This window comes from Lactuca virosa, chromosome 5 (assembly GCF_052849685.1).
Source record: "Lactuca virosa cultivar CGN04683 chromosome 5, Lactuca_virosa_CGN04683_v6, whole genome shotgun sequence".
Taxonomy (NCBI): Eukaryota; Viridiplantae; Streptophyta; class Magnoliopsida; order Asterales; family Asteraceae; genus Lactuca; species Lactuca virosa.
In genome coordinates this window covers 212490379-212498998 of record NC_136430.1, presented here as the reverse complement: position 1 = coordinate 212498998, position 8620 = coordinate 212490379, and positions in this window count along the sequence as shown.

The window sequence follows — 8620 nt, the reverse complement described above, 5'->3', positions numbered from 1 at the left end:
AAGTAGTGTCCTGGCTTCAAGGCCAACTACTTTTGACAGTGCCAGGGAGCTGGCACAACAACTTGTTGACCACCGAGCCGGTCATAATACTACAACCACCACCACTGATAAATCAAAAGGGGGAAACAACAAAAGGAAGTTCTGGAACGAAAAGAAGAGCCAACCAGCACAGGACCCCGCTAAGAAGCAACAAATTGTTGCTGTCCATGCTGCCACTAATGCTGCCACTACTGCTACCACTCCAGCACCACCGAAGCCATATGCGGGAAAACTACCTAAGTGCAACAAGTGCAACTTTCACCACAATGGTGCTTGTAGGGAGATGCACTGTAACAACTGCGACAGGAAGGGGCACACTGCTCGTTTCTGTAAAGCGCCGGCTCAACCAATCAACCAAGTCGCCAGTACGGGGGCAACCCGGACCTGCTACAACTGTGGAGACGCAGGTCACTTCAAAAGAGACTGCCCCAAAGCACAAGCCCCTAATGCTGGTGGAGTAGGACGAGTCCTGGCAATAGGACATGGGGAAGCAGTCGAGGATCCCACGGTGGTTACCGGTACGTTTCTCCTCAATAACTCTTATGCATGCGTACTATTCGATAGTGGAGCGGAGAGGAGTTTCGTGAGCCACCAATATAAACATTTACTTGAACAAAATCCCCAATCACTAAAGGATACTTATGTAGTAGAAATGGCAAATGGGAAAGTAGAACGCACTAGCGATATATACTCAGAATGTACTCTCACTCTAGACAACCATACATTTAAAATTGACCTGATGCCAGTCACCATAAAAAGTTTCGACGTAATCATCGGGATGGATTGGTTAGTTCCTCACTGTGCCGACATTCTATGTTACGAAAGGGCCGTTCGCCTCAATCTACCAAATGACGAAACCCTTCTTATCTATGGTGACAAACCTAGTGCGAATTTACAAATCATCTCATGCATCAAAGCCCAAAAGTATCTCCGGAAGGAGTACCACGCCTTCTTAGCCCATGTAGTAGACAAGAAACTAGACGTGAAAGACATCAAGGACATCCCCGAAGTGTGTAACTTCCCGGATGTGTTCCCAGAGGATCTTCCTGGTGTACCACTCGCACGACAAGTCGATTTCAGAATTGACTTAATACCCGGAGCTAACCCCGTAGCCAGAGCTCCATACCGCCTCGCACCATCAGAAATGCAGGAGTTGTCCAGTCAGTTGACCGAGCTTTTGAACAAAGGGTTCATCAGACCAAGCTTCTCACCTTGGGGAGCACCAGTCCTTTTTGTAAAGAAGAAGGACGGATCCTTTCGCATGTGCATCGACTATCGGGAACTAAACAAGCTCACCATCAAAAACCGATATCCTCTGCCCCGAATCGACGACCTTTTCGACCAACTCCAAGGAGCAAATTTCTTCTCAAAGATCGACCTAAGGTCAGGCTACCATCAGCTACGAGTTCAAGAAGAAGATATTCCCAAAACTGCATTCAGAACTCGCTATGGGCACTACGAGTTTGTGGTGATGTCCTTCGGTTTAACAAACGCACCTGCGGTATTCATGGACCTAGTGAATAGAGTGTGTCGGCCCTACCTAGACAAGTTTGTAATCGTATTCATCGACGATATCTTGATCTACTCGCGAAGCGAAGAAGAGCATCGCCTACATCTACGCCAAGTGCTAAAGACGCTAAGAGCGGAGAAGCTTTATGCTAAGTTCTCTAAGTGTGAATTCTGGATTAGAGAAGTGGATTTCCTTGGACATGTGGTAAGTGAGAAAGGCATACATGTGGACCCCTCCAAGATCAAGGCAATCGAGAATTGGTCAGCACCCAAGACGCCAACCGAAATTCGACAATTCCTTGGGCTTGCTGGCTACTACCGAAGATTTATACAAAACTTCTCCAAGATTGCGAAACCACTCACCACCTTGACGCAGAAAGGTGTGATATTCAAGTGGGAAAATAAACAAGAAACTGCTTTCCAAACGTTAAACAAGCCCTATGCAGCGCACCGATCTTGTCTCTCCCAGAGGGAACCGAGGACTTCATAGTGTACTGTGATGCTTCGAATCAAGGCCTCGGATGTGTGCTCATGCAGAGAGGGAAGGTTATCGCGTATGCATCAAGACAGCTTAAGACGCACGAGGTTAATTATACTACGCACGACCTGGAATTAGGAGCAGTGGTATTCGCTTTGAAGATCTGGAGACACTACCTCTACGGCACGAAATGCACTATCTTCACTGATCACAAAAGTCTTCAGCATATCCTCAATCAGAAAGAGCTCAACATGCGACAGAGGAGATGGGTGGAGTTGCTGAATGACTACGAGTGCGAAATTCGTTATCATCCGGGCAAGGCCAATGTAGTGGCCGATGCTCTAAGCAGGAAGGAGTACTCGGGCCGCCGAGTAAAATCCTTAACAATGACAATCCATTCCCACCTGACCATACAAATCAAGGAAGCTCAACTGGAAGCTTTGAAACCAGAAAAGGTGGCAGGAGAGACATTAAGGGGAATGGATAAAAACTTAGAAGTCAAGGATGATGGAGCACGTTATATCATGAACCGGATTTGGACACCGAAGTTCGGTGGACTCCGAGATGTCGTCATGAATGAAGCACACAAGACTCGATACTCCATCCATCCTGGGTCGGGTAAGATGTATCTGGACCTCAAGAAATTATACTGGTGGCCGAACATGAAAGCTGAGATTGCTACCTATGTGAGCAAGTGCCTGACTTGCGCTAAGGTCAAAACCGAATACCAGAAACCATCCGGGCTATTACAACAGCCGGATATACCTGAGTGGAAGTGGGAACGAATAACAATGGACTTCATAACCAAGCTGCCTAAGACATCGGGCGGTCTTGACACAATATGGGTAATTGTAGACAGATTGACCAAATCAGCACACTTTCTACCAATAAAAGAAACCGACAAGATGGAGAAGCTGACTAGAACGTACATCAGAGAGATTGTACGACTCCATGGTGTGCCGATATCCATTATCTCCGATAGAGATAGTAGATTTACCTCACGGTTTTGGCAGTCTCTACAAAAATCATTGGGAACTAGGCTTGACATGAGTACGACCTACCACCCACAAACCGACGGACAGAGCGAGCGAACCATTCAAACGTTGGAAGACATGTTAAGAGCTTGTGTGATAGACTTCGGTAAAGCATGGGATACCCATCTACCACTTATTGAATTCTCCTACAATAACAGCTATCATACTAGCATCAAAGTCGCTCCATTCGAAGCTCTTTACGGTCGCAAATGCAGATCACCCCTGTGTTGGGCTGAGGTGGGGGATACACAGCTAGCTAGAGGGCAAGTCTCTAATAGCACCCTCACTGGCCCTGAAATCATAAGGGAAACCACAGAAAAGATCGTTCAAATTCGAGAGAGACTGAAAGCGTCTCGCGATCGGCAAAAGAGTTACGCAGACAAACGACGCAAACCCTTGGAATTCCAGGTGGGTGATCGAGTACTACTAAAAGTTTCCCCTTGGAAAGGAATGATACGATTCGGCAAACGCGGGAAACTAAATCCAAGGTACATCGGGCCATTTGAAATCCTTGCTAGGATTGGGCCAGTAGCATACAAGCTTCGATTACCTCAGGAACTTGACAAAGTACATCCCACGTTTCACGTGTCTAACCTAAAGAAGTGTTTGTCTGATGAGACACTCGTAATACCACTCGACGAAATCAAAGTTAACGAAAATCTCCACTTCGTGGAGGAACCAGTCGAAATCATGGATCGGGAAATCAAACGAACGAAACAAAGTCGTATTCCCATCGTGAAGGTACGTTGGAACGCTAAACGAGGACCCGAATTCACCTGGGAACGTGAGGATCAGATGAAACAAAAGTATCCACATCTCTTTCCAAACTCTTGAAATCCCAGTCAAAATGAAAATTTCGGGACGAAATTCCTTCTAACGGGGGGATGATGTGACAACCGTCAAATTTCGGTAAATTCAAAGTCAACAAGTCAAACCGGTCAACTCCAATAACCCTTGTATGCTAGGGTTTACGTTATGTAATCACTATACAATTCGCTATTTTAATGAGAAATCATCATTTGGAAAGTTCATGTGTTTGATTTTCCTTAGCCTTAACAGTGCTAAACAACGAACCAAAGCGATAAAACACTATTGCACAATCATCGGGATTGTGTACGACACTAAAACACGGTTTAATGGGGTTTACGAACCTTGCGTTGTGAAGCCGGACACTCAAATTAATCACAAACGAAACCTCTCTAAATCGTTTTCACTCTATCTCTTTCTAATTGAAATCTCTCCCAAATCTCTCCCAAATCTCTCTCAAAAGTTACTTTAACTTTTTGTAATCATTTGGGTCATCTCGACCCTTAACCGGGTCCAAAATCGCTTGAAACAGGATAAAAACGAGTAAAATAGCTTTAAGGATCCGAAACCAAAGCTTCTGGTCCGAAGCTGTGTCCGAGGTCCGAGGTCCGAAGGACCAGTGTCCGAAGTCCCGTCCGTCCGAAGCCGTGTCCGAAGTCGTGTCCGAAGTCCGAAGCCGTGTCCGAAGTCCGAAGGTCCGAAGCGAAGCCTCGCAGACAGGCCCTTTTTACCGGTTTTTCGACTACGACTTCGTTTTAACTCCGTTTTTCATTATTTTAACGTGGGATTTTCACCCAAAACTTTATTTTATAAACTAAGGCCCCAAAATATATAAATCTCCAGGGTTTTTATAAAATATATTAAAAGAATTGGTGATTGATCTAATTATTGAGGGAATATTTGCTTTTCCTTAATTTATGGCAAAAGCAACCCACTACCACCTCACTCTATGATCAGCCACTCTTTCCCACTACCCCTTGTCTCCTTAGTGGACCTTTACAGCCAATCTCCAGCTCTTCCCACGTTCTAAGAGCTGGTTGATTGATCCTCTCTCCTCATTCTCCATAAAAACTCTTTCATTCTACACTTAGCAACCAAGAACACTCTCCAAAATTCTCTCATCTTTTCTCTTAACTTCAAGAACTTCAAGGCTTTCTCCAGGGATTTCTTTCTTCAATTAGTAAGTATCTTCATCATTCACATAATTATTAAACTCCATTCTACTCAAATTATTGATATCTTACACAAGTTCCATCTTATTCGGTGTTAGATTTTCGAATCATCAAGACATCTTCTTAGTGTTCTTGAGTTGAACACTTCCTTTCTCTCACTTTCATCTACTGAAACCACATAAGGTGAGTTCATACCCATACATTTACATATTTTTCTTAAGTTTTAAGGAGGGAATACAAGTAAAATCATCAAGAACACAATTAAACTTTTTTAACAGATTGCATCAGAAAAGATGGACGTTAATCACGGACTGTTTGGTCAACTTAAATATTTTAGTTTTCAAAGCTGTTTCAGGTGCAAGTAGTTCAAACTCTTAGCTTTAAAATGACTACTTGCACATCTCCAAATGATTTTTCTACAATTAATGGTGATTTTTACAAAACTGCCTGTCATTTCAGAGGCAAACCCGGACCAGTCTGTGATTATGAACATTTTCACCTCTGTTAGAGATCACTAAAAATCAGGATAAAATTTACGAACAAACTAGACTCATATTCCAAACTCTCAAAATTTGCGGATTTGGATTTAGAGCTGTGATGATTTTTCTATAAATTTTCTAAGAACGGTAACAGAAACTGTTTTTAACGAAAAGTTGCTGTTAATTTCATTTCACCTTGTAACATGTTGAGCAAGGTGTATATCTTTATGTGACTATATGTTACTGCAATATATGACATTTTATCTTAATATTTAGACACACATCAGTTTACAACTGGATTTGGTCATATAAAATATAAAGAATAACAAGTGATTATAATCAAAGTACAATCGATACATTCAAACATAAAATAAACTATTTTGAATATAGTTTGCATACATTACCACGTACTACCCTTGGTTGATAAACTATAATAGGTATAGTTTATGATACATTACATAACACATACATTTAAAAAGGGTACATTTATACAAATGATATTTTCATTAAGCAAGGTACGACCATACGGTACCAAGTTTTCATAACACGTAATTCCGTTAATGACTTTGTGAGACATTTACTTCAAATTACCATTAAGTCCTGTATTGTAACCAGAGTCTCCTTAAGGGAGAGCGTGATACTTGTGTATAGATCTATATTGGGTTTGACAAACCCACACCTAAACTGCATGCAACAGTTAGACCGATAGGTCTGGGGTGACAAATGTCATAACATTTCCGACGCTTGAAGAACGTCGTTTTAGGCAACCTTGGTCATAGTATGGTTATAATAAACTCACATAAAGTATTAACAAACACTGGAATTTACGGGAACTTCATTAAAAATTTAACGAGTTTATGTCGATTTAAACTTGCATTGTTTTACTATAAATATGACAAATTACTTGTACATTTCGGTCTTTGGGTTTTAAGACTACATTTACACATTAAGGAAAATATTGGATTTTTCTAACACAAATACTACTTTTACAAACGAAAGGCTTTTAATAATACCAAACAGAAGCTTATGAACTCACCAACCTTTGTGTTGACACTTTTTCAAACAACTTGTATTCTCAGGAAATCATTAAACAGGTAATCAAGTGCATTTGAGGATGGGACGCTAAGGCGTCTACTATTTCATATTTTATCAACATATTGTGATTGATTCGTAAACATGTAATTCATACAATGATGTAATTTTTTCAATTATATATATATGTTGGTTGTGTTTGCTTGAATTACTATTACAATTGCTGTTATGATACTATACATGAAGTCCTCCACCCCCGGACGTTTCCGCCATCCTTGGTTTGGGGGTGTGACAGGTCTGGGGTGACAAACGTCATAACACTTTGTGACAACTCGAAATTTCTATTTGGTACAACCATTCACCTCATTAGAAGTCAGATTTGTTTTTGCTAACTTTTAAGCTGTTTGGAGTCATTTTGAGTGTTCTAAAGCCTAATACTTCAAGAGGTAATTATAGGAAGTATACTTTAGAGTTTGTTGTGCATCATTTATGTCTCAAAACTCCAAGAGTTTGGAGTTTACGGCCCCAACCATGGAGTTTACGGCCGTAAACTCTAAAGAGTATAAATATGACACTTAGTCATTTTTGGCTCATTCTTCACCTTCCTAGCTCAAGAACACCTACATTTCTCTCTCAAGTATCATAACATATTTCTTCCAATCTTCCAAAATTGTAAGTGTTTCTTCTCTTGATTTGTTGTTATAACACTTCATCTAGTAGTTATACATGATTTCATCCATGGAATCTTGTCTTTTTCATAGATCTTCAAGTGTTCTTCAAAACACCAAGAACACCAAGAACACACACTAGTGTTCTTGGACCTTAAACACTCTTACAAGCTTCCTATAAGTAAGTACACTCCTCCTAACTAGTTATTTACTTAGAATACTTGTTAAACCATTGAAAAACATCAAGAACACCCAAGAACACATGGGTTTACGGCCAAGGCAATCTCCTTGGACCGTAAACACCATAAGGTGGTGCATATGTACCGCCATTACCTTCTAGGGCTTGGATAATGGACTAGAACCTTGCATGCATGAGCTAAAGACCTTAAACCATGAAATGGTAGGAGTTACCATGGGTTTACGACCGTAAAACCACTTGGATCGTAAACCCAAAACCGTAAACTCCATGGGAGTTGGTCCATGAACCGTAAACCCTAATAAGGGGGCCATATGAGCCCTAGTCCCTTCCTTAGCCTTGAATACTAATCTAGATCACTTCCTTGAAGTGTTTAGGACCTTAAACATCAAAAAGATCAAGAACACATAGAGTTTACGGCCGTAAACTCATGAGGAATGGTCCATGGGCCGTAAACTCTATAAAGGTGGTGCCATTGTGCCACCATGACTTCCTAAGGCTTGGACTTGACTATAAGATGCTAAATCATGACTTGTAAGACCTTTTAGCACACAATAGTGCTAATTACCATGAGTTTACGGCCGTAAACTCATGGGGGAAATGACCATAAACCGTAAACACAAGTGGTGTTACCATATGGGAAGTAAACTCCAATGTGAGGCCATACTCTCTTTAGATGCAACCCCTAGATACTCCTAACACTTGAATCAAAGCGTAATCCATGTTTTAGAGTGTCCTTACTTGATTAATTAGTTGTTAAATGACTAATTAGATACACATATGTGTCATTACATGTTAAATAGGATCTGTGTGTGTGTTCAAGTCTCCACTTGACACTTAGCATCCTATCCGGCACTTCCATCCAAACCACTCACTGCAGGTGAGTTCATACCCCTTAATCAACCTTTGAAATGATTTTAAATGCTTTTATGGGGGGGGGATACAAGTTGAACTATTAAGTTATTATATCAATCACAAGTGATTAATAACTGTCAAGCAAATAGATTTTTGCATGTTAAACTGTTTTATCCAGCTAAAGGTTTTCAAATCTTGATTTCAAATCTCTTTTAAAGTACTAAAATCTCTTTTTTTAAATTACTAAACTTTTATCAAAGTCTTCTAAACTTATATTCTTGTTAGATTCATGCCTATATAGATATAGTTATATAAGTAGGATTTGAAGGACTTAGGACTGATAGCCCGCTT